The sequence below is a fragment of the Triturus cristatus genome, chromosome 4_1 (genome assembly GCF_964204655.1).
Source record: "Triturus cristatus chromosome 4_1, aTriCri1.1, whole genome shotgun sequence".
Lineage (NCBI taxonomy): Eukaryota > Metazoa > Chordata > Amphibia > Caudata > Salamandridae > Triturus > Triturus cristatus.
Window position 1 is genome coordinate 424,469,132 of NC_140585.1, and position 27,927 is coordinate 424,497,058.

General features: G+C 44.5%; 1 long non-coding RNA gene across 1 annotated transcript in view; it reads left to right on the forward strand.

The window, feature by feature from the left end:
- LOC146855067 (uncharacterized) overlaps nt 1-26,771 on the forward strand; it is a 133,532-nt gene extending 106,761 nt beyond the window's left edge. The window contains exon 2 of the long non-coding RNA XR_014981277.1: nt 25,983-26,771. This is a non-coding gene — a long non-coding RNA (uncharacterized LOC146855067). The remainder of the gene's footprint in view (nt 1-25,982) is intronic.
- The last annotated feature ends 1,156 nt before the right edge of the window (nt 26,772-27,927 follow it).

Consider the following 27,927-nt stretch of genomic DNA (forward strand, 5'->3'; position numbering starts at 1 on the left):
GGGAGGACTCTCACCCACCCCTCCTGTGTCTGGGCACTGCTGGGAGTGATAGGCACCCACCCCTCCTATGTCTGGGCACTGCTGGGAGGACTCTGCACCCACCCCTCCTGTGTCTGGGCACTGCTGGGAGGACTCTGCACCCACCCCTCCTGTGTCTGGGCATGTACGGTCGGGCCATACATGGGTGTGGGTACGCTCCATTCATACACGGGTGGGGGTACGCTCCGTACATTCCCGTACCCACGATTTGCAGGCCTGGCTATGTACCGTACCCACGCCTTAAGAGCGTGGGTACGGGTCGTACCACGCCCACCCCTACGTCACCCCAACAATGGCGGTACGGCCCGTACCCACGTTCTTAAGGCCTGGGTACGGGCCGTACCAGCATTGTTGGGGTGATGTAGGGGTACGCGTGGTACGACCCGTACCAACGCTCTGAAGGCCTGGGTACGGTGCAGACCCCCAATGGGGTGCCGTAGGGGTACGCACCGTACCCAGCCCTTCAGAGCGTGGGTACGGCTCGTACCACGCGTACCCCTACATCACCCCAACAATGCTGGTACGGCCCGTAACCAGGCCTTAAGAATGTAGGTACGGGCTGTACCGCCATTGTTGGGGTGACGTAGGGGTACGCGTGGTACGACCCGTACAAACGCTCTGAAGGCCTGGGTACGGTGCAGACCCCCAATGGGGTGCCGTAGGGGTACGCACCGTACCCAGCCCTTCAGAGCGTGGGTACGGGTCGTACCACGCGTACCCCTACATCACCCCAACAATGCTGGTACGGCCCGTAACCAGGCCTTTGGAACGTGGGTACAGGCCGTACTGCCATTCTTTGGGTGACGTAGGGGTGGGCGTGGTACGACCCGTACCCACGCTCTTAAGGCGTGGGTACGGTACGTACCGGTATTGTTGTGTTGCCGGTTCGCGTCACCATCCACTTCCGTTGTGGCGGACGCTTGCTTTGCTGGACACGCCCCCACCCCCTCGAGTTGACCAGGTCCTGCAGGTCAGGTATGTCCAGGGCATGTGTAATTTGTGACTTGGGTGGGGGTTCTGTGTCCTACCCCTGCCCCCCCTTTGCCCCTGGGTGTTGTTCTGACCTTCTGTGGCGTCTGCGTCGGTTCCTGTAGAGCAGATTGACTGCTATGAGTGCTGGGATGACACGTAGGTTCAGGTCCATGGCTGTCCGTCGCGTACAGGTGCTCCTTGTGCGCGGCGTCCTGATTTCCCGGCAGTTTTAGGCAGCCGTAGAATTTAATCCGTGCGGGGTGACGTCGGTGCGGATCGTACTTCCCGGTTCGTGAAACGCTGCCTGAATGCGTCCCGACGTCACGTCGGCGCTTTCCCGGATCACATTTGTATGTATATTTTCGTCGGTCGGTGTTTTGTACGATTCGTACGGAAATAGTGTTTCCATACGAATCGTACTTGCATTTTTGTAATGTTTTTTGACCGGGTACGAGTCGGGCGGAGAAAATCCTCCGTCCGACGGTTCGTACCCGGTTTCTCCAGGATCGGAATCGGCACCATTGTGTGTTTGCTTATGTTGGAGTCGAAATAGTAGTACTTACAGGTGCCTTAACTAACATAAAAACTGCCTTTTTCGCATGTCAAAAATGGTGCAGACTGCAGTTTTAATTACAGCCTTTCAGACCTGTAAAGACTACCATGAGACAATGCTTTTAAGGTTACACATTGGGGTGGTGTAAGTAAGATCACATAGCAGGACATGTGACATCTGACTCTTATTTCATTGGTGCCCTTTCTGTGCCATATTATTGTGACTGAAGTTAATCAAGGCTAACCTGTATAGGGGTCAAGGGGTCAAAACACAAAAAACAATTACTGTTCAGCTCTCCCCAGTAGCCAATACCCAAAGTCAAATCCCCAGTACAACCTGTCAGAAAAAATTAAGCGACCCCACAGAAAGATGCACTTTCCTACAGGGCTGTTTCTGGCTTCATTATACATTGATGATCAATGCCACATGGTTGTTCTTTGTCCCAAAAAATCAGAATGGTCATAGCATGATTTCAAGCTCTCTTTTCTGTGCTTGCTATTAGGGTGATACATATTTAAGTTGGAGTTGGTGGGTCATTGTGGTACAACTCTTCTGGTTTGCTTCTCCAACATGATGGGTTCTTTCTTCCTGCATTTGGTTTCTGTCATCATCTGTAACAAGTTTCCTCCTGCTTCAGACGGGATTCTCCTGACCAATGAATTTTAGCCGTGGTGAATTGTAGGCTTGAAAATATTGAACTGCTGGGTATTGAGACCTTGCTGCATATGTAATTTGTTTTATTTATTTATTTATTTACTTCACTCCAGCCGTATGCCGGAGTTTACTACCCCTCACCCTGCCCTTCCCCGCCCGCCCTACTGCCCCGCAACACTTCCTCGAGGAGCCCCCACTGCTCCGAGGGTCTATAATGGCTCAAGGAGGAGGGCCAATACCCCCCTCCCCTTAATTATGGAATGCAGCACTGGGGGATTGGGTCTACTCACGCCCCCTCCCAATATATGTAATAAAGAAAATGCCATCCAACATTTTTTTGTTTTTGTTTTTATGTCTGCGTCTAGTGGGAGTCCCGCATAATTGCTGAAAAAAATACAGTTTTTTCAATTTATTTTGGCCCATTGTATAGTTGCTCTGGATCCCACCACATAGCCTAAGGAAGTAGGGTATCCCTACCCTGCCTCCTTACATTTATTTTTTTACTTTAAACTAAAGGACAAGGACTAAGTCCACGAGTCCTGTAATAGCTGCCGGCAACATTATGCTCATCAGAGTGCTTGCTTGTAGAAGTGAATTAAGCGAAGTGAAAAAAAGCTTCCTGGGGTAATCAGAACGCTCTATTTTTTTAAATTAGGTTAAGAGTCCCTCGAGCTCAACCGTCCTGATATGAAAATATTTTTAAACCTTAATATATCAAAAGCTACTGAACGGATTTAAACCAAATCACACAAAAACATGCTTTGTGGAGCAAAATTTGAGTTCAACAAATATTCACGAAATTTCCCCCCAAAAAGTCTGATCCACCTCAACTCCTTCCTGGGAGGTTTCAGGGCACCCCATCACGTGGGGGCTGAGAAAAAGGTATGTTCCCCGCCTTCCCAGGTAATTAAAATATGCATTTCCTACGGAAACGTGGTCTAAACTGTAACTACCCAGTGGCGACTATATATATCTACATTACATTTTGTAATAATATTTTGGGTTGCCAGAAATAGGAATCCCTCAGGTTTGTGCCTGCTTCTAGTTTTGTCCCCATATGACGAACCATTGCGTAACTTTCCAGACGTATTTATTTTTCTACAGTGACAGAGGATGGAAAGTTTCATGGTGATTCATTAAGGGGGGTGCAATTAATAAAGAGGTGTCCCAAAACAAGTTGTTCAACTAATGCATTTTCAATAGACGTTTGTGTCGCACATAGTGCAATTACACTGTACAACCCTTCACTCTATGCCACTCCACTGTACTCTGCTCCACTCTACGCTACTACACTCTACACTAATCCACTGTTCTAGCCACTCCACTTTATCCTAGTCCACTGTATGCCACTCCGCTCTACGCTACTCCAATATACGCCCCTCCTCTCTATGCCACTCCAGTGTATGTTCTTCTACTCTACACCACTCCACTGTAAGTCACTTCACAGTACAGCATGGCAGTGTACACCACTCCACTCTACACTAATCTACTGTACGCCACCCCACTCTACCCACTACACTCTCTGCTATTCCACTTTATACCACTCAACTCCATGCCACTCCACTCCACTCACCTCACTCCACTGTATGCCATTCCGCTCTTTGCTAGTCCAGTGTATGCCACTCCACTCTACTCCACTATATGCCACTTGAGTGTATGCTACTCCACCCTATGCAACTTCACTGTATGCCACTCCAGTCTACACCACTCCACTCTACGACATTCCATTGTACGCCACTCCACTCTACGCCACCCCACGCTACGTTATTCCATTATACTGTTGAACAATATATAACTAAGTATTTTAACACTTATAACTTAATCAGTGCATACACTATTTACACACTCTACCAATGATTACCATTTACACCTCATAATCTATGTTCCTGACACATGAAATCTGCATCTGTTCATCCACTTTCAGGCTACGTCTGTCTCAATTCCAACACTCCACTCTATGCCACTCCACTTTATGCCACTCCAATGCACAATATGACACTCTTCGTCACTCCACTCTACATCACTCCACTACATGCACTCCATTCTAAGCTACCCGACTCCACTGTACGCCACTGTACTCTTCAACACTCCACTGTATGCTATTACACTCTACACAGCTTCAGTCTGCGACAATCCAGTCTATTCCACTCCACTGTACACTCTTCCACTTTATGTTGCCCCACTCTACGCTTTTTCACTGTAAGCAACGCAACTCTATGACACTACACTCTACGATATTCCACTTTATGCCACTCCACTGTACACCACTCCAGTGTACAGCACTCCACTGTACGATGTTACAGTGAACGCCACTCCAGTTTATGCCAAGCCACTATTCACTGCTCCGCTCTATGAGAATCCACTGTACAATATTACATGTAAGGCCACTCTATGCCACTCCAGTCTACGCCAATCCAATGAATGCGATTAAACTGTAAGCCAATCCACTGTATACCACTACACTGTATGCCACTCCACTCTTCGCTATGACACTGCACTATATGCTACACCAGTCTATGCCAGTCAAATGTACTCCACTCTACTACCCTCTACTCCACTCTACAACACTCTACCCTTCCGCTCTGCCAGACTATACTCTGCTTTATGCTACTCCTCTGTACAACACTCTACTCCAGTCCATGTTACTATAGAACACTGTAGTTCACTCTATGCCACTTTACTCCACTCCAGGGCACTAGCTCTATGACATTCCACCACACTTTATCCCATTCTATTCTACTCCACTCTCCTCCATTACACCACTCTGCACCACTCCACTCAACGGCACTGTATGCCACTCAGCTCTACAACACTCTATGCCACTACACTGTAGCACCCTACCACACTCTACAGTACTCTAACTCACTCCACTGTACAACATTGTACTCCACTCTATGCCTCTCCACTCTTCTCTTCCCACCTCTAAAAAACACCATACCACTCCACTCTATGATACACCACTCCACTCTATGACACATTACTCCGGTGCATGCCAAGCTACTCCACTCCATGGCACTGTACTGAATGACATGCCACTCCACTCTATGATACTTTACTCTATTCTATGTTACACCACTCCACTCTACCCCACTGTAAGACATTTTCCCCCACTCTACATCACTGTACGACACTCCACTCTATCCCGCTCCACTCTACAACACTCTCATCTACTCCATACAAGTCCACTCCACAACACTTTACTACTTTGTATGCAACTGTACAACACTGTACTACACTCTATACCCCTACACTCCACTGTACAACACTCAACTTTACTCTGTGCCACTGTGTGCCATCCTACTCAACTCTATGCCACTATGGACACTCTACTCTACTCTATGAAACACTACGCAACTCCCTCTATGCCACTCTACCTCACTGTATTCCACTACTGCTTTATGTGCTGCTCCATTATACGCCACTCTATGCCACTCAACTCTACAGCACTATATACCACTACACTCTACCACACTCTACGGCACTACACTGTATGCCACTCTACTCTACAACACACTACTCCATTCTATGCCACTCCAGTGTACTCTACTCTATGACACTTTCAAAAAGTATACTACATGTCGCTCCACTCGACGTCACTTCATTCTACGTCAACCCACTGTACGCCACTCCACTATATGCCCCTCAACTCTATGTAACTCCACTCTACCCCACTCCACTTAACACCACTTCACTGTATGCCACTCCATTCTATGCTATTCCACTGTACACCACTTCACTCTATCTAACTCCACTCAACTCACCTCTACGACACTCTACTCCACTCTATTCCGCTATACAACACTACAGTCTATGACACTGTCCTCCACTATACTCTATGACACTCCCCTTAACAGCACTCGACTGAAGGATACTCAACACTAACATTTGAACACATTCTTATTAAAAAATAAAACCCATTTAAATTCCATTACAAAAACCAAAGGTTAAAGCTAAGCTACTGTTAGGAACCATAACCTTGGTTTGTTTTAATTTAAGAAAAAACATATATATATATATATATATATATATATATATATATATTTATATATATATTATCTACTGGCGGTCGCCAGTAGATAGTTATAGTTAGGACCGTGTTTCCATAGGAAATCTCAAAATTCTATTTTGAATAACATTGGCGCCGGTTGACGAATCTTCGCGAAATTTTCAAAACTAATGGGGCACTCCGCTCAGCTCCTACCCTGAAAGTCTCGGGGGGATTCGTCAAGCGGGGGCCGAGAAAAAAGGGGGGTCCCAAAACGCGTTTTCCCCATGCATTTTCCCATAGGACCTTTAGTCGAAGGTACAGCCCGAACGGCTGAACAGAATTACTTGAAATTTGGCAGAGAGGTAGTCCTCAGGTCAGGGATGTGCCTTTTGCATATATGGAGTCAATCTGTTCAGTAGTTCCTGAGAAAATTGCAGTTAAAGCACATAAATATCTATAGCCGCGCACCGTGCGCGCACCGTGCGCGCAAGCGTAATTCTGATTGGTGGTTACATGTCAGTCAACGTTCGAATCGGTCGAAATCAGGAAGTGTCGTCCGCCATTTTGTTTGCTTTCAGTGCGAGAGTGAAAAATGAAGGTGGCGAACGTGAAAAGGGGGCAGGGTAGAGAGTTCCTGACACCCTAGCCTTTGTCAGGGGGTCGCTGAAGGACCCCGAAGGCAGAAAAAAACATTTTAATTTTTTTTTTTTTAAATCGCGGGGGTGTGCGCACCGTGTGTGCACGGTGAAAAACCAAAAAAAAACCAAAAAAATGTTTAATACGTAGTTTATTGTAAAATAAATATATAAAAAAATAATAATAATAATAATACATACATAACTTAGCATTTAAAAAACCGTACAAATTCATTGAAAAAACCATAGGTTTCACACACGTTATAGTTAGGAATTAGCATTTAAAAATCCTTGCAAATTCCTCTAAAAAACCATAGGTTTCACACATGTTATAGTTAGGTGGATATTTCACCGTGAAATTCCCCGGTTATGGTTAGTTCAGATAACTATAACTCGCGCGACCGCCACTCTATCACAAGGATGATGTCATCAGTGATGTCATCAGTGATGCCACTGACCATGTCATGAGTGATGTAATATGTGACATCAGCAGTGGATTGCGGGCGCGCGAGTTATAGTTATCTGAACTAACTATAACGGGGGAATTTCATTGGTTTTTTACGAGTGAAATATCCACCTAACTATAACATGTGTGAAACCTATGGTTTTTTAAGTGAATATATACATATATATATATATATACATATATATACGTATAATGGAGCAGCACATAAAGCAGTAGTGGAATACAGTGAGATAGAGTGGCATAGAGGGAGTTGCGTAGTGTGTCATAGAGTAGAGTAGAGCGTCCATAGTGGCATATAGTTGAGTAGTTTTTATTATGATATATATATATATAACTACTTACATACATACATGCGTACATTCATACAGATATATACATGCATACATATATATCCTTACATATATATCTATACATAGATATATATATATAGATAGAGATAGTTATATTCACATATATACATATTATCTTCGTTATTACATTATCAATCTGTGCTCACTTGACTTCAACATAGTCTACATTCTACTCGCCTGGATTACAAAATTATATAACAGTACACGCACAGCAGAATGCCATAGAAACCAGCAACGTTAAAAAGGTTTCTATTAACTCAGTGAACAAATGTTTGCAAATGGTAGCAGAGAACCAGATTTAGGTTAATATCTGCTCTTCGTCTTCCTTCTGCAAACATTTGTGTGGAAAAAGAAAACCATAGTAACAGCTGGTTTCTAGCTGGTTTCTATTAGCATTCTACTGTGCATATACTGTTAAATAATTTTTCAAGCCAAATGTGTAGAAAGTATATATTGTTGAAGTCCAGTCACCACAGACTGATAAGGCAGGTACTTTACTTATTAATGCTGAAAGGACTAAAAAGGCATTCAGTTAACTCCCAGGAAGAAAATGGAGATGTGTTGTATATTAACAACCATTAATGCAGGTTGCGCTTTCCAAATTACAGGCTGCACCGGTTTGCCCAACTGCGTGCTTTAATATCATCTTGTATTCATGTATGTCGTATTTGTATGACGCAAAACTATAATATTTCTTCAGCTAACACTTTGGTGCATGTTTATTAAACATAATAAAACAAGAAAATTGCTCAAATGTGGAGAACTAAATATGCCTCATTATCTATCTATCTATCTATCTATCTATCTATCTATCTATCTATCTATCTATCTATCTATCTATCTGTCTATGAGTTTTGTGTGGTGCTGTGTTTTTCCCTTCTTGTAATGTAGTGCTGACAAATAAGGCAATACACCTTGACTATTGAAAGTTGAAGTTAGCCAATTCCAGCGATGTCCAATATTCTTCAGTAAGACCCCTGTTGCAGGTTGACCTCAATTGAATGCAGCTCTTAAATCGTTTTTCAGGAGTTGCTTGAACTTCAGATGGCTGGTGGTCATCTCTTAGTTTAAGATTAAGGGCCTTTCAGTATCTTGTTACTTGTACACTTAAGGGCATATTTATGAGCCCCTTGCGACACCAGTGCATCACTTTTTGTGATGCTCCAGCGGTGCCAATTACAAAATCATATCTCTGAGGCCATGCAAAGCCACTATGTGTGGCTTTAAATGGCCTCATAGATATGGAGTAAGGTAAGGCAGTGCAAATCATTGCAATGCCTTTCTCTGCACTTAGGATGCAAATCAGTGACGTGCAGTGGGTTTTCCCACACAACACACATGGATTTTGATACTTCACCAGGTTTACAAGAGCGTGTAAACCTGGGGAAGAACCAAAACCTTACGCCTCCTGAGGTGAGGCATAACGAAGAGAAATAACTTTATTTCTCCTCATTTTTCAGCACATATAGAAAGAGGACAATGCCACTTAGAATTGTTTTTGTGCAGGAAGGTAACCCTTCCTGCACAAAAACAATCCTGCTGACAACTCAGGCACCCTTGCGCCATTGTTCAAGGGTGCCTGCATTGGCGCTAGGCTGCTGAAACCAGCACAGAGGGAAAAGACACAAATGCACTGTGTTGCATAAATACGGTGCTTTCCTGCCCTTTCACTTTGGCATAGGGCAGCGCAGCAAACTGACTTGCTGTGCTGCTCTATGCCAAATCTTTATAATTGAGGGCTGTCAAGACTTATTTATGAGAGGCCTGCACTGCTGTTTCGTCACTATTTGTGTACTCCATATTTATAAATTGACCCATGTGGCCAAATACGTCAGTTTTGGTAGGCCTGCATCGGAATTTCCCACCGCTAGAACCGGTTTCCTCACGCAGAGAATAATATATTCAAGGTAGGCATTCCCTCGTAAAATCCACCGTAAAACAGATGCAGTGGTATTTATAGCTTTGTCAATGTGTGACGCATTGGTGTCAGGCGCTGCGCGTAGCCTGAAATGTATCAAAATTCCTGCGCATTGGCAACTGAGGCATAAGAAATGACACAATGGCTCTAGCACATAAACACATCCCACACAAAACACTTTTTGCAAACTCCATTACACCCTCACCCGACCCCCACCACGTAGGCAGCGAAGCCGGAGGGAACACGTTTTTCACCAGCAGTTTTTCCCTTATTGAACTCAGGGAGGATGAGGTCAGTACTTATTACCGACTCTGGAGGGAGTCCATAATAGAGCTGCTGAAAGAGTAGAACCAGGGCTCCAGTCACCAACTAAAAAACACGGGTAGGCTGAAGTAGGGAGTAATCCTCTCTCTCCTTCTGATTGTGTGCATTTTCCAGTCACCAACTGCCAGACCAACCAATATCCCTCCGCAGATCAGGCTGATGGCAGTCCTCCACACGCTGGCATCTGGTTAATTTCAGGTCACAATACCCAGAGATGCTGGAATATTGTAGCCATCTTCTTCTGCCTTCCTACCCACTGTCCTGGATGCCATCATCTACCTAACACCCCAGTACCTCCTCTTCCCCAAGGCACAACTACAGTAGCTGGAGACCAAACGAGGTTTCTATGCCATTGCTGGATTACCACATGTGCTAGGAGCCATGGATTGCACACATGTGCAACTGATACCCCCTACAGCAACATCACACCTGTACTGGAACTGGAAACACACCTACTCTATCAACATCCAGGCTATCATGGACCATCGGTGTATGTTAACCTGTCGTACTGTTTCCACTTTCTCAGTAGAAACTGTTAATTTGTTGGACAACATAAACGTTGGGATGGTGCCAGACTAAATCCATGCACCCCCTCAGGATATGTTGGCCTATAGACCTGCTAGTTCACAGTGCCAACATATGTATCCCTAACCCTAGCAAGGTAACAAATCATTTGGGCAACCTCAGAGCATGACAATCCCGACTCCCCAAGAAATCGTGGGAACCGATCTAGAACCTTTTCACTCAGTTCTTGTATAAAATACATGTGCTGCAATGATTAATAGACAGACACAGATAAAAGTGATTAGCAGGTATAAGAACAGTTAAAAGGACAGGAGGAGCCAAGATGGCGACCGGGACGGCAGCGTAGGCTCCCGGCTCCGCGAACCTCCGCACCCCGCACAGATATCCTGCATGAGATCCTTAGCCTGCGCTATCTGCCCGTGTTGGTGAACGAGAGTGGCACCCGATCGTGTGGCCCCGAAGTTTTTGGCAGAGATACCGCCGGAGAAATGTCCGTCTGAAGTTTGCGGCCTGTGCAACCCTGGAACCGGGACCTCGAGTGGACACCATGGCCGGGCGGCAGTTCAACAACAGCGGCCTTTGGTGACTGGGTGGAGTCGGACTACCGGAGCGGTGCGAATATAGGCCTACATTTCGCAGTGGTCGTTCCTACCACTAAGCGTAGCGGCATGAGTGCATGCCCGAGGTGGCAACTCCAAGACTCTCCGGTGATTGCTTCAGCCTTCGCCGGTGAGCTGCCCGGACGCCGCCCGTAACTCGCCCCGATTCTTGCGGGCTGCTCCTGGATTTTCGCGGGCGCTGGTCCGTGGTGGGGATGACTGTGGCCCGTGACCACACACCGGACACATTATTTGCCTGCCCCCGGAACCCTGTTTCCAGTGCCATGGAACCCGAGGCGCTTGTGCCTGAGTCCCGGTCCCAATCTGGGTTGGACCTACCCAGCGGCCATTTTGGTATGACAGAGTCCACCATCCTGTCCACTGGGTTGCAGCAGGATAGGGAGGGTGCGACTCTGAGGAGCGTAGCGGAGCGAGCGCCGGGAGCTGTACTGGCTACGGTGACCTTCTCGAAGCTCTCGGTGCCCTTCATTCCACCTTGGTTCACGGCGCCTGGGTGTTGGGGAGTAAGCTCGATGGAGTGACAACAGCGTCGGAACAGATGCGGCCGGCCTGTCCCCAGGTACGCTGGGACTTCCTACACTGCACACGGGAGGACAGTGTCGTGGCCGCCCCTGTGAATAGTGCACAACTGGACACTCCGGACGGTATACCAACGTGCGATCAGCGGGCTGTGGGTCTGGTCTGTTCCGGAGGTTTTGGACCTGAGTGGGGGGTGGCGGCCTTGTCCCGTGCGCGGCCTCCGGCGACTCAGGCTGATTCCGCCTTTCTTGACCTGGTGTGCAGTGTAAATCCTGGGGCAGCACTGGGAAAGACGACCCTCCATAGAGCTGACTGTGTCGAGCTTCAGAGCTTTCTACCCTACCTGTGTGTGTCGCTTCCTGATCTTTATTGGACGCTCCTCTTCCTTGTAACATTGGACATGGCACTGGGTCGATGGGTATGCATGGGTAGATTTGCAAAGAGTGGCCAAGGATAAGGCTGATCCTTCAGAGGTGGTCATCTAATAGGCGGGCGGGCTCGGGGGTTGCGTGCTCTCACGGCATAATTGTTAGTGTACTATGTGCATAATGCTCCTTACTTTCCTTTGACAGTGTCGATTTTGTGTTGTTTATTGTATGCTTTGCGGGGAAACATATGGTGCGGGAGGGAGAAGCCGGGGGCATGTTTTGCAGGCCCTCCTCCAGTTTATTAATACTCTCTCTACCCCCCCGTCTGGTGGGGGCTCTTTCCTTACTCCTTTTTCTCTGTTTCTTCTATATTTCGGGTCTGGTTCCGGGGCGACAGGCACACTGCTGGGGGGGGGGGCCGTACTCATCTGCAGAGGTGCAGGGTGGGGGGTTGGGGGAGGGGATTCTTTAGTCTTTAAACCCCTTTTTTTCCATGGCCTCCTTTTCTTCTCTTATTTTTCTTTGTTTTTCTCTTCTGGGATCAGCATGGTGGAACTCCTTTGTTGTTAATCACTGCGGTTTCCTGTGTGCCATAATTTCCGTGGTGTTTCCTGGGTCTTAGGGCAGGGGGTTGCAGGCGCAAATGGCCTTGATATTTCTCCACATCCTGAACTTCCTGTTTCAGCGCCATTGCTTAGATAGACTGCTGTTTACTGTTTACGTTCATCATTCTGCCTGCCATTTTTCGCTGCTGGGAAACTGTTTGGCACCTGATCCTTCCATCCTCCTCTATTATAAAATGTAAACCTTTATTATCCTGATCTCCTAATTGGGCTGTTCAGAGACTGAGAGTAGGCTAGCGTGGAGATTCTGCTCCCCGAGGTGCTGACTGTGATAAAATTGCCTTCTGTGACTCTGACTGTTTAGCGGCCGGCCCCGGGGTTGTAGGCCCATACGTGTAATTGATTGAAATATCAATAAAGGTTTTTCACAAAAAAAAAAAAAAAAAAAAGGACAAACGATTCCACCATTGTGCTAAAACAGTGTATATAAGCGGGCACATAAGTACTGGGTATGGTGAACTCCTACTATGAGTTCCTTAACCTAGTTGCCTACGGTGGTTGTTCTGCAAAGTATCCACTACTGGATGATCTAACTCCCTATTACCTGAAGGCAAGATATGTAGGTCCCTGTCTTGGTCACAACTTCGACATCCCTCCTCAGAGAGGGTAAGCTGGGCTAGGCTGGGCTGAGACTCCGACACAGCAATAACCTCGCAATGACAGCAGAGTGCTCCCCTAATTCGAGCACGGAAATATGCGTGTATTTATAATAACATCATCTGTGCTTCCATGTCCAGGCTTCAGCCTGGCCAACATTGTTTATTGTATTTGTGAGAGCCATGTCACCTCATTTTTAACGATTAACAAACAACAACATATGCACAATATGTTTTCAGGCCTTGTGCTAAATTTTCAAGGTGTCATGATAGTGTACTTACGAAGTGGGATTGTAAGCAATGTGGTTTCAGGGAAACTAATCCTGCACAGTCACGGAAGCAAATGTGTGTCAAAAGTCATCATGTAGAAAAGAAGGCAACTTAAACAAGCATTTGCAATGCAACAGGTCTCGCATTTACGCGAGTTTGCGCTATTGGCATTCTAAATGACAGTGCCTTTTATTTTTGTTTTGTTTTTTGAAACAGAAATAAAACGCATTGTCATTTACAATGCCAATAGCTTAAACTCGTGTAAATGAGAGACCAATTGCATTGCATATGCTGGTTTCTCCTTGTTGAATGCGGCCGGAACACAACCCACTCAGCTTTGCCAAGCGATCACTACTTACTTCAGCAGAGTGGCGTTGGTACCGAGACGCAGTTTGAAGAAGGGAAGCCACACATGTGAAAATGATAGTGGGTACACGACCCACTGGAATTTGCGCGACCTCCCGCTTCGTCAGGAGTAAATTGCAGCCGTCTTTCTTGCCTGCCTTGGAAACCCACAAACTGATGAATTCTGAGGACTAAGGGGCACAAAGTAGTCAACTTGCAATGTTATAGCCTGAGAAAATATTTTGCCGTTCATTTCTTTTTTACTCGCAAGATAACGCAAGATATTACTTTCACATGGCCCGGAGGAACATAACTTATGAAGAGCTACATAGGTGATCTCGCAGGGGCGCCAAGATTAAATTAGCAGTTCTGCCCACGCCAACTGCAATAGGATGCAAAATGCGCTCCCCGATTAGCAGATGTCCTGCCTGGGCCCCTCGTTGGCAGAGAGAAACATTGCACGGTTCTGGACTGTAACACACAGACAAACAAACATACATACACACACACACGCATACAGACACACATGGGCACACATACATAGATGCAAACAAACATACACACACAGATGCACACACACACACACACACACACACTTGCACACATGCACTCACACACATACAGGTACGCAGCTGAGTGATGTTTTCTGAGCCTGGCTGTTAGCGCTGCACTCCGCTGACTCTTCTAATTAAAGACAGCTTTCTGTGAGGGGTCTCCTTTACGACGCTGGATTCCTCACTCAGGACAAAAAGCCCTGCTGACGGGCACTCGACATATTTCCAAAACTATTTCCAAAGGCCAACGTGGGACACGCTGCAGTTTTAAAGGAGGCGGGCTTAACAAAAGCAGCGTTTCACACAGGGAGAGATTTAAAAAATGCCTTTTCTTTGTAGAAGCAGGATAACGTGCGCAGCCAGGACAGGGGCTTTGTCAATGAAGGCACGGCACAATGCAAAAAATAAACATGCGCCGCCATTGCCAAAGCCCCTGTCCTGGCTGCGCACGTCGCCCTGCCTCTGCAAGGACATTAACTCGCAGGGAAAACAAGCGTGAGGGAATGAAAATGAACCACAGGGGAGGGTATAAATGCACAATTATAGTTGCCAACATATAAAAACCAGGCGGTACCCGATTCCGTGGTGGAGCTTGTGGCGAGCTGCATCGGTGCAGTGGCGGTATTGCTCGTAGAGTGTGGCGGCCGAGACGTGGAGCTCCAATGTCTGTGAGTTCTGTAGGCAAGGTGAGAAGGTCGCGGGGGACCTCCGCACACCGGCAGGAGGAGAAAGGCGTGAAGCATGTCGGTGCTGGGGAACTGCTGCAATGGGCTGGCTGTGAGCAACTGCAATCGCACAAACACGCACAAAGCACCGAGGCAACCACAGGTAGTGGCAAAACAATTTTTTTTTATTTGAGCGCGGCGCTGGTGGAAAAAACAAGGAAGTAGTCCCTACATGACTACATAACACCGATCAGCGGACCGAAACTGTAGTTAGTCGGTGCTGCTTCCTGCAAAAGGGAGGCAAACCGGAAGTGACGCATCGGAACTCAAGCCAATGATAAGACTGCTAACAAAAAAAATGCCTGAGTTAACAAATGGCAAGCAGCAGCAGAAACTAATGCCAATAGGTGGAGTTTCACCTACCACATCTATTACTTAATGCCTCGTAGAGGCAGCGCATGCGCTGCCCTTTGCGAGACCTAAAAATGAGTACATGTAAAATGGCAGTTTTTCTCACTGGGCTTAACCTAGCCATGTGACACACCAATATGCTGGCGGAATACCCAGGGAGTGCGCATGATGCCTACATCTTCAGGCAGTGCATCATCAACGAGTGCTTCATGAATGGGTGATATGGGAAGGGCCTACTTATTGGTAAGCAAATCTGAAGTACAGAACAGAACTACTAGTAGCAACAATTGTATGAAAAATTAGCCATCTCTGTGTCTCTTGACGGAGATAAGGCCATATGTATGAGGGGGTGTGCTCATACATGCACCATGGATCATGGTACATGAGTAAAACAAATCTATAAGTCACACATGTTAAGACACGTAAAGCCACTTTGTGTGCCTATGAAGGCAGTGAGCAATGCAACACTGGGAACAATGCAGTGCACCATCACTGTGTGCAAGTGAAGGATTCCATGGGCATTGTGGTGGTGTTACCATGCAACTCACATGGTTTTTTGAGGCATATCATGTATCTCAAACCAGGTAAACTATTAAATGTTACAAATCAAATGGTCTCCCCATGTGATGTGTAACAAGGAAAAACAACTGAAGACACGTCCACTACCAATGTGTGCTGGATTATGTGGCACATATACATATGTGGTCAGCACTCTGAGGCCCTCATTTGTGGGATTTTGGCATAGGGCAGTGCAGCAAGTGATCTTGCTGCACTGCCCTACTCCAAAGTAAAAGGGCAGGAATGCGCTATATTATTGTCCTTTCTCCCTGCACTGGTGCCATTTGGTGCAAGGGTGCCTGTGTTAGTGTTAGACAGCACATTGTGTGCCAATGCAGTCTGAAATGTGAGGAAAGTTGTGGTGTGGCCTAAATATACTATGCACTACTACCCTTTCTCAGTGATGCAGTGCAGTGCAGACAAGTGACTTGCTGCACTGCACAGTGCCAATTTCCCAAATATCTGGACCATAGTTTAATGTGCACATAGTGGGAACAATGCATTGCAATGTGTAGATAATGATGTCTCACATTGTCTTGCACTTACTCATTGGTCAATGGCAGTAGCGACAGAACATCAGTGAGTAGCAATGTGTCAGTTCACTTTGTAGATGGATGGAACCACATCAACTGGCCTGGGTAACGAATCACTAACAAACCCATGTTGCATGACAGACAAGCCAACATGAGTACAAAGGCAACACAAGAGATAAGTCTGAGATCAGTGTCTCCTCTATAGCATACTAACTATTGGTATCACTCAAACGCCAACAAGGCCAGTGGTGTGAGAACAAGTACTTTGGACATGAGCAAGTGTTATGAGACATGGCAGTAGAGACCTATGTTGATAGAAGTTATTGGTGGAACATAAGAAGAAATATGTGGAAAGGCCATGTGTGACATGCCATGTCAGTATAGGCCCCACACATGTGTAAATGGTATACTGGATAAGATTTTGACACCGACAGTGAAATATATGAACACATGTGTCTCAGCAATACTGACAGTTTACGTACACACATACACATAGCTTGCCCGCAACATTAACTGATGTAACCCATGTGATGACGCACCTGTGGACTAAGCAGCGCAAATGAAAACCATATAATTCCAGCACATAGAAACTTACTAAATCCATCACAATGCAGCCAAATATGTCATATATCAGTCATCAACATAGAATAAATTCCAACCTAGACAAGGCACCAAAGTATACTCAGGTTAACAATCCCAATATATAATAGCAAAGTCAATAAGTAGAAAATGAACGCATAGAAGTACACAATCCCCAACAAGTTAGAGCCATACACATACATGTCAAAAACCAATGCATAGTGTGTATTTTCAGACTAGACAGCTCCTTGTAAAAACATCAGCATGTCCCACATGAAGATAGCTCACATTGCAATACACATGCGCCAATCAAAGTGCACCACGGCAACTTATCTGGGAAAAAAATACAGTTGAATGCTGACAAGAAATAGCAATAGCATTAACAATCCATGTCACATGTTTGAACAGCACTAAGTGTATGCACCAAAATCACCTGGTAGAGAAAGTGAACTTTGAAATGGCTTAGCCAATCTCAGGTAGGCCACAAATTACATCAACATATGCCTCAACATGTACATATGTATGTGATAGTGTCACGCATTTTGGTAATTTCACAACCTACCTAGGGAGGACTATATAAATAAATATCTGATCAATAAACTCTCACTTCACACATGTAGTGAGTACTCATAACACTGAGTAATCAGGATAATCTCTAAATATCCAACACAGCAAGCAACTGGATAAACATGAAAGTCAGGATGTGGAAGAGCAGTAGCGGCCCGTGGTGGGAGTGCTGCTGTGCGCTGACGTGGTGCTGGGGAGGGGCAGGGTGGGGGGTAGTAAACTACGGATTATGGCTGATTAGAGGTAAGTAAACATATAAATAAATAAAACGAATTTAGTTGCGCGCGCTGCATCGCCAAATGCGATGCAGCGCACACAACGAAATTAGTTTTATGTATTTAAATGTTTACTTACCTCTAATCAGCCATCATCCATAGTTTACTACCCCCGCCCCACGTCAGCACCCAGCAGCACTCCCACCACGGACCGCTACCGTGGAAGAGAACAATATATCAGGCCTTGCTCAACATAAGCTATTACACAGTTAACTGGAAGAGACATGTAAACCTGTGGCCAACTGTACAAGTAACACATTTGTGAATTACTGTGAGAAATTTGCTTGAGTAATTCAGTACACATAACACACATGGACATGAAAGTAGCTGTAACGTAGAGCAAATGCATTGACAGTTGTAATTACTGTTTCACTTTCAGCTGACCAAGGATATGGTCTTCAGCCATGGGCTATGACCCCAATAGCTTATCCCCAGACTGAGGTGCACCAACACTACAATCAGACACTGAACAAGACAAGGAACATTGTAGAGAAAAGCTTTGTCGTGCTGAAGTCCTGGTTCAGATGCTTGGACATGTCAGGGGAGAGATTGCTGTACTCGCCCCTGTGGTTTGCAAGATCATACTAGTTTGTGCCATTCTCCACAACATCTGTGTCTGGACAAATGTCCCATGGGCACTGATGAGCAAGATCCAATGGAGGATGAGGATGGAGGAGTGAAACATAATTCAGTGGCAGGAAATAGGCAACACACCCACACTGTTCAAACTTTCTTCACTTGAGTTACGTGGACTTTGATGGATAGAATGTCCAAACATAATAGGAAGGTTCAACATGGAAATGAAAGCTTGCATCAATCATTTCTGTTGGTGTGTATGTCACAGTCCCAGTAAACATCAACTCAACCACATCTCGTCTACTAGAAGTGGGCTGCAAAATGTTACACCTGTTGACCAACATTGTGCCATGCCTAACATCTATCATTTGCACATAAGCAGAACTGCTATGTGAAGCACAAAGGCTAAATGTAATTTGAGTGTGTGCCATTACATATGCCTGTGTCAGAGAATGCAGTATCCTTGGACCAGGAGGCACACATAAAGGCCTGCTCTCAAAGTCTATGTAGTCTATGTAGTGCTACTAACGTTGACAGGAGTAAGATACAAATTATGTGTGAATGGCAGCATCTTGTTAATTGAACATCACAAGTACAATAGACTATTTAACCATGTTTCACTGCATTGGTGACTGATGGCTCACTCACCTATTCAAAGGTCTGTTGCTGTGTGACACATCTACCCCAGAATTACATCATGTTTTCTGATATACATGCACATGATAACACCATGTGCGGAACACGTATGCCTGTGCAAGACATACACAACTGCAAGTCTGCAATGTGTAACAGTCTGCACTTGCAGAGACTGTGTGTGAAGCTACAGTGTGTTGAGCTACAGACCAGCTGCCACTGTCCAAGGTTAGTGCAGTACTAAACAGTGTGCAATGACTGAGTGTGTGTCATGTACTTCATGATGTATATTGCCATCTTACATACGTCGATCACAGTCAAGTTTACATGATGTCCTGTGAGTGCAAACAGAGGGGCAGATAATAGGCATGGCCACACAGTGCAGCACAGATAGTCTACCTAAACAACAGCAACGTTTGAAAGCACATAACAAGATTAGTACTGTATCTAACATAACACATAAAAATGTTGACTCTCGACCTGTGCCAGTGCTGAATTGGCTACCTAGGACCAATGCAGGCAGATCTTCCCCATGAGGCAAGGATGCAACTGCTACATGCAGAAATGGATATGACCTTGATGGCGCATCTTACTGTAATCCATATAATTCTGTGAGTCCTAGTACTTCATCTATGTGTGCTGCTGTTCACAGGATACAAAGACAATCAAAGTAAAGATAAGATTTCAAGGTCTAACTACATGCAATATCACTTCTGACATCACTCACTGAAGCATTGCATGTTTGTGTGGTGTCATATGTCAGTAAATGCACATATGACAATCTGTTGTGGATGGCCACCCACATTCAAAGCTCAAGAACCCCCTCTCTGGTGCAGAGTAATGTGATGCATTGAATTGCGATACATAGTGACTTGGGATTCATCACACTTGTCAGGCTTCTCAAGCTTGACTCGTGATGCTCAAACTATAGTCAAACTGATTTTGCTAACACTTTCACCCAGGTGCATTGTGCATGTGCCACACATATTGTTCCAAGAAGACACAGCCCACAGAGCAGACGTGTCTGTACCACAACATTCCATTGTGGTATTTGCCTTTTTTAGGCTGCTAAATGAAATTTTGCCTGACAATCACAGGTGTCATATCGACCTAAAACCACACTTTTCATATCTATCCAGTTAATTGGTGAGCTGGATGCAACATACACTGTACACTGGCTGAAGCAGCCAGTGTTTGTACTTCCCGAGTGTGTATTGCATCCGTAAAAACATCCTATTGGAGGTATGTAGAGAGATAGTATGAATTTAGACTTTGCGCATATACATAAATAGAATGGTGTATTTTTATTTTCATAGCACTGAAATATATTTGACCGAAAGGATGTCTACTCCGCAGCTACCTGCGTTCACCCAAGCATACTAGAAACCATAGGAGCAACAAAAGGTGCGCAATGTCTCCACACATCACAATATTTATGTGTTATTCTAAAAAATATATTGTCTCTCATAATGTCAGCATGATGAATGCAATTACTCACACATAGGTGCACTTTTACCAATGACATTCAACGCATCCAAATTCATCATGGCTGTCAGGTACGAAAAGAAGAGCATGGAAAGGGAGCCTATGGTGTGATTACCTGCATTGCACAATTCACTACACTGTATCACAGACAATAGGCCAGTTGTATGGGTCTGAACCTACACATTGACCGTATAGTGCATAGTATTGCACCCGGAGCGTCGGTAGGAAGCCACGCCTCAATACCAATGCATCTAAAACAATGCATTGTGCATTAGCTTGTGTTGTGCGTTATTCACTTATTGGATGTATTGGCTATTTCTGTGCTAATGTGTCATAAAAGATGATGTATTGATCATAAATGAGTGGGATGCACCCATAAAATGACACCAGGGCAGGCTGCAAACTAGGAAGCATGAAATCACTTTCACTTACAGTATTTTTCCTGTGCTGGCTGTAGGAAGTGCTTTGTGGTTTGTCTAGGAGAATTGGAGTTATTTGGTCTTGTGGGTGTCCGTGCTGTTATGTGCCAATTGTGTTGATTGTGTGTTGTATTTGTTACTTTTATTAATATTGTCACAGTATTGTTGGGTGTTAGTTGTTCAGGGTTTTTGAAGTTTATGGGGTAGTGATAAGGTTAAGGGGTATTTTACTTAGTGGTTATAGGGTATAGTGCAGGTAGGACATGTTGGGAAAAGGGAGAGCAAAGAACCTGTCAGAGGGAGAATTTGAGGGCCTGCTTTGGCTGCTGGCACCTTCTGTGTCTAACATGATAGCTACAGGGGTAGATCAGACAAAGCTACCCCACCAAAGAGCGCAAGGAGGGGAGAGAGGGAGTCCAGTGGCATATAAGCAGGGTCTTTGGTGTAGACCGCACCAAACACCAACTAAAACACAGATGGGTGAATGTGGTGAGCCGTGAGGCCGATCTACTAGATTACCTTGGCATGGGACGTTGGCGGCCCCGTTGGGAAGTACATGTTTATAATCTGCATCTGCTTGCAGTTGTGTGCGTATCTAAAAATTATGTAATCTATTAATCAAAAGTATGGGGCTGATATTTTGAGTGGTATTATGCCATAATACAGGCTAAATCTGTCAAATGATGACACCATGACCCAAGGGTCTGTTCACAGTGGTGCATATTATGTAATTTATTATTCAAGAGTAAGGGGCAGATATTTTGAGTGGTATTATGCCATAATACAGGCTAAATCTGTCAAATGGTGACACCATGACCCTGGGTCTGTTCACAGTGGTGCAACAATAGCCCCTACAGACCCTGCAGTGTGGGGGATGACCAGAGGTCCAGGGGGACCCCCTCCAGCACTGTGCAGGGAGTGTGGGCTCCTAACCTGAGAGCTCATGACTGGGTCCTCAGCGTGGTGGTCATCCTCCATGTACGTTGAAAGGGGGCCCCCTTACATTTTGTCACACCACTGGCTAGACATGGTTTTTGGGTCACACCAAATAATTTCACATGCATGTATGTGTATACATGACCTCAGATCACATACGAGCCTGTACAGAGCAGGAAAGTTTAATGTTGAAATACCCTGTTCATATGACATGTGAGGAACAAAGTTATAAAAAATCCCCTATCATGTTGACCGTCTGATGTGTGCTGCCTTGTTCTGCACCCGTATAGAGCTGGGCATGCCCCAGCCAATGTAATAACTTCCAAATGGTGTCCCTTCCAAGATCGGATGTTGATTTAGCCATCAAAGGCATGCTCCCTTGAACCATGTAGAAAGGAAGGCTGTTTGGCACCTACTCTGTACGCTGGGCTCCAGTGACATGATTAATCAGATATTGTTCTTAAACACTTCCATATGGCGTATATATGTCCATTGTTAATCCATATCAACTTTGTTACGTGTTGAACGTGCAGAACATACCAATATTTGTGATGTCATTGTAATGTGCTTCATATGTACACAGTGTATATGTTCCATGTTCACAAAGCAATGTACCATGTTTTTGTCTTGTAGGTGGTCCTTCACCATACACCTGGTTCGAGATGGAGTCCTTCAGGAATCCCAATGCTATCAGTGTCAATAAAATATGTTTGTAGCTCTGTAAGGATTTGTGTGATCTATGACATTCTTAACATTGTAATGTGTATGAGTAGGATCATTCAACAGTAACCAATTTTCAGTACATGTTAATTCACTAATAAAGTAGCACACAGTAACATGTGCAATGGATAAAGGCAGATGTCAATGTGCACGTAGGGGCAATATATGCAGGCCCACATGATTGATGGCTCATTATCTGCTGTGGCGATGTGTAGGCAGCTACGGTTTGGATGCTTATGGAACATGTACTTCACCAGCCACATTATCAACAGATGGTCATAAGTTCGATTGTCTTACACCCATACCATGGCACAAACGTGAACAAATATTGTTCAAAAATATGTTACAGCAAAGTGGCATGAGATAGGCTGAGCTTGTCTTGAAACAAAATGCTTGCCTTTGTCTATATTTGAGTATGAGACCGATGGTGATGCAGTGTAACACATATCCCAGACAGCATTAACAACTGTCAATATAACAATGTCATGGAATACAATGTACAGTGAACATCTTACCCAAAATACTACTTATACTATTGTTGTTCAGCATCATAATATGCTCATACATGCAAAATATGTTTGTCCTCGATTCCAAAATGAGTACAGCGTGGAAGAATATAGGCACAATCAGACATTCATGTTTTTTGATCAATACATGTACCAGAAGCTATGTGTGCAGCCCAAATGTTCACAATCTGAAAAACATGTGTGACCATATGAGCAGACTAGGCATCACAAACCAACATTCCTTCCTATGATAGATGCGACATATGTAGTTGTGATGGGTCAAAGTTACAAATGGTAATATCAGCGTTTGTTACAGTGAGGGTGTAAGTACATTATCAGTAGGAATCATTTACTTCTTAGCACCACTTGGGCGACAATTATCCTGAGGTATGAAAACTGTAATCTGGCCTCATGGGTAGCTCAGTATCCCTTGGAGTACTACATATCAATAATATGTGAGATGGGGTGACAGCAGAACATTTACAAAGATGCCTTGGGGGATTTAAGGATGTAGGAGAGAAACTTTATTTGACCATGGGGCTGAACGGTTTATCTTCAGACTGCTCGTCTGATGCACATTGCTAGTGTCGTTGTCCAAATGGCAAGGTATGGACATATGACCCGGCAGGTCCTGATAGGATGTAAGGAATCCTACCTCAGAGCAGACAGATTAGGTAGGACTATATGTGGCACATGTCACTCGTTTACACATGGAAATGCAGTTAAATGCCTAACTCATGGCTTCATATACCCAATGTCCTATTCTGGAGAAATATTCATACCTTTGCAGGAATTTGTTTAATGTTGATGCAATGTTGAAAGGACCAGATGCAGGTCTGCAGCGTGTCGGCAGCATACAACCCATTACACTGCTCACCTACTGGTGGTGTTACACCACCAGGCTAGCACCAAACCTGTCACCCTTGACATACGGTGGAAGAGTACCTGCTAGATACAGCACAAAGTACTTGTAAACATGAGATCTGCAGCATCCATGCACGCACTCATTACATGGATATGCTCTTTAGGTCTCGCCTAGGCAGCGCTTGCACTGTCTCTTCGAGACATGCTGTATTCAGGATATGGGCATAAAGCTCCACCTACTTTCTGACCATCTTTTTAATTGGCTCATGTCCATTGTAAATGGTGGCTTTTCATTTGTCATAAGGCTTAGTAGTCCCTCCTTAGTAACGCCTTGTCTCTCTTTGTAACCTCCCATGAAGACACCCCCTGTTGCATGTGTTGTTACGCCCAAGGTTTTAATTACAGCCTCAAGGCACTATTTTCTTAAAGGCCTTCAGACAGGACACTCACTTGGTCCTAAACTAAGTTGGCAGTGGTTACTCGCTAGCACATCTCACATTTATATTAAACCTTCTATAAATTTCCCTTCATCAGCTCCACATAGAGTACAACCTAAGGCGGAATTAATATAATAATTATTTTGTCACATTTCAAATCTACTAATTGTATATATTGACATAGCTATTTGAATGTACTCATCGTACTGTCTTGCATGCAATGCATTATGGGTAGGGTGGATTTACCATATCTTCTGCAGGGTGCAGTACCATAAGTGGTTAAAAGTTTGTGATGCTCACTAGGGACTTCTAGAAGCAGATTGTGGTACTGCACCTAGACAAGCAGTGCTGGTGCCTTTCTCACTAGGGACCTCTACGAGCAGCTTGTGGTACTGCACCTAGACATGCAGTGCTGGTGCCTTGCTCACTAGGGACCTCTAGGAGCTTCTTGCGGTACTGCATCTAGACATGCAGTGCTGGTGCCTTCCTCACTAGAGACCTCTAGGAGCAGCTTGCGGTAATGCACCTAGACATTCAGTGCTGGTGCTTTGCTCACTAGGGACCTCTAGGAGCAGCTTGCGGTACTTTACCTAGACATGCAGTGCTGGTGTCTTGCTCCCTAGGGACCTCTAGGAGCAGCTTGCGGTACTGCACTGAGAGATACTATGCTGGTTCCTTGCTCACTATGCAAGCATTTGCAATGCACTAGGTCTCACATTTCTGAAAGTATGAGCTATTGGGGTTGCATTATTATTTGCAATGCCAATACCTCAAACTATCAGTAATGTGAGACCTATTGCATTGCAAATGCTTGTTGTTAATATGCATCAAGGAGACAGCTTTGCTGACATGTGTGGACAGACACTAGGATATGCAAAGGTCACCATGGTATTGCTGTAACTGAATACCATATGGTATGCGTTAGAGTTCCTGGTATTTCCCTGAGTCAATATTGGTGAAATGTCCAACAGGTCTGCTTTACGTTTACGGGAGGTAGCTACCCACCCTCCATCTATGTTATGACTGCCTGGCAATATGTGTGGCCTTGTGTATTTGCCATATGGGTTAACCAGTGCTGAGGCACACTACCTGTATTTGCTTAACATAACTCATTTCACATAGGTTATTGACCACAAAAAGTACCGTTGCATGCTGCATAATCAACACCAGGGAGTTCATATGTAGAGCATGTTTTCAATTCCATGTGCACATCACATCATGCTTCCAACTCAGTCTCTGGATTGGTATGGTTATAATTATATTTGTGTGGACACTGACATTTTGTACAACTACATTGCCAGCACTTGAGTACGTTTGCCTTGTTACATTAGGAGAAGTATATGTTTAGAAGGAACATTGTTAATTCCTCTTTCCCAAAATGTTGTTTTGGGTGAACCTGCCACATGTGATGATCAGGAACAGGAAACTTGAGCCTATTATTGTTGACATAATGTACATGTTCAGTTTTTGCTGATACATATTTCCTTTATATCCACCAGACAACATGACAGCAGATCAGGAGAAGCAGCATCACATCAGGCTGGAGCACTACCGCCACATCAGGCACGTGGCACAGGTGTACAAGAGGATGGGGAAGCTGTACGAAGAAGAAAAGGTGGCTGGTACCTGGAAGTCAGCGAGGCATGCGCAACCTGGACATTCTAAGGCAACAACCCTTCAGGATGTGTCACTTCACTAGAGCGTAATCCCACTGGCTGATCCAGGACCATCCTCTGGACAGTTGGCCGAAACTACACAGGGCCTGATCACTAACCTTGCTGTAGGCTCAATTTTTGAAGCACGGGCCCTGAAGAACCTCCAAGAATTAGAACTGAGGATGGCTGCTATTGAGGGGGAATTCTCAAATGGGCGGGCAATAGTGCTGACCTTGTCAATGGAGAGGATTAGTGCCCAAATTTGACTCTCCCTCGGGCTTTCCTCAGTTGGTTGAATATCGCAGAAAAGGTACCCCCTATAAATACTTCAAGGTCCAAGAGTCAAGGGGAAGGAAACCAAAATCACAATTGAACATACTCTTGTCCGACCTATATCATTTCGCTGGTGGCCTGCAAGGGCTCAACAATAGGGCTATTCCACAGTGATCAGTCTTTTCCATACCATGTTGTGCAAAAAGTAATACATTTTAATATTCAATTTTTCATTTTATGCATATTAATCTTTTTTTAACTTTTTAAAAATATTTTCCTTTTTATAAAGTATCAATTTGAACATTTCATTTTTAAGATGTGCAAAATGTGTTATTTACAAATAAAATACATGAAAAGACATATACATACATTCTGTTACTTCCTATCTATACCCTCAATGCAAACAAACCTTCCACTCTCACCAAACACACCACATTCTCACAAACTAAACAATCACACACAAGAAAAGTAAGTAGGGAAAGAAGGGTCTCTGTTCGTTTTTATGATACACAGACAAGCAGATTGAATAAATCCCAATGTAATCCACTTTGGTGTGATCCATGAGGAGTTTCCCATAATCTGGTCATCGTACATTTCAGTGGATGTACATGACTACCACCATCATCAGGACCAATCTTTTTATCTAATTTTCCTCAGGTGAGTGGACAGGGGGTCCTCTTAATTATCCTAACTGGGAGAATGCTGGTTCCCTCTGTTACAGACTTGTTGACTTGACAGCATGCAGGCACATTTCTATCCACTGGTCTAGATATTGTGTATTCTCTACTGGAGCACTCCTTGTAGGTGTAGGAGGGGAGTTGTACTTTTTATATGACTCTATCTCAACAATAGTACGTGAGGATGTTGGACTCCTTCAGTGGAAACTTTCCATTGCGTTGGCACCGAAGTCCTGCACTTTTTTTGGGGATTAATTGCTTAGTTTCTGTAGATGGCAAAAAGCATTGCGCGTCCGTCTCCTTTCCTATGCCCCAGTTGGTTACCAGTTGTTTGTCTAGTAAAGAATTTTTAGCATAGGTTAGAATAGATGTTAGCATAGGTATATGTTAGGTTAGTATAGGCTACTTTATTATTTTAATAGGTAGCACTTTTTAGGTGTGTGTATGGTTTGGTATGTTTTTTAGTGGGTGGGGGTTAATGTATAGTGTGTGTTTTAGGAAAAAAATAATGACATATAAAAAAAATTTGATTTATATGTTTAGGTGCTGTATGTTTCAGATGTGTTTATCTTTTGTGTTGTGTCCAGATATATGAATTAAAGGGATTAGGGGTTGAAGTTTAGCATGTCTGTTGTGGTACATGTGTGACAGAGATTAGGCTATTTTTAGGTAGATTAAGGTATTGTTAAGATAAGTTAGTGTAGGATAGGTAGGGTGATTTAGTTTAGGCTTAGTTTAGATAGTGATAGTGAAGGGTAGGTAGTTTTAGTTGTTAATTACAATTTCTTATATAAAATATATTTTTCTTCTTTCACAGCTGTTTAATGATGTACTGTGTA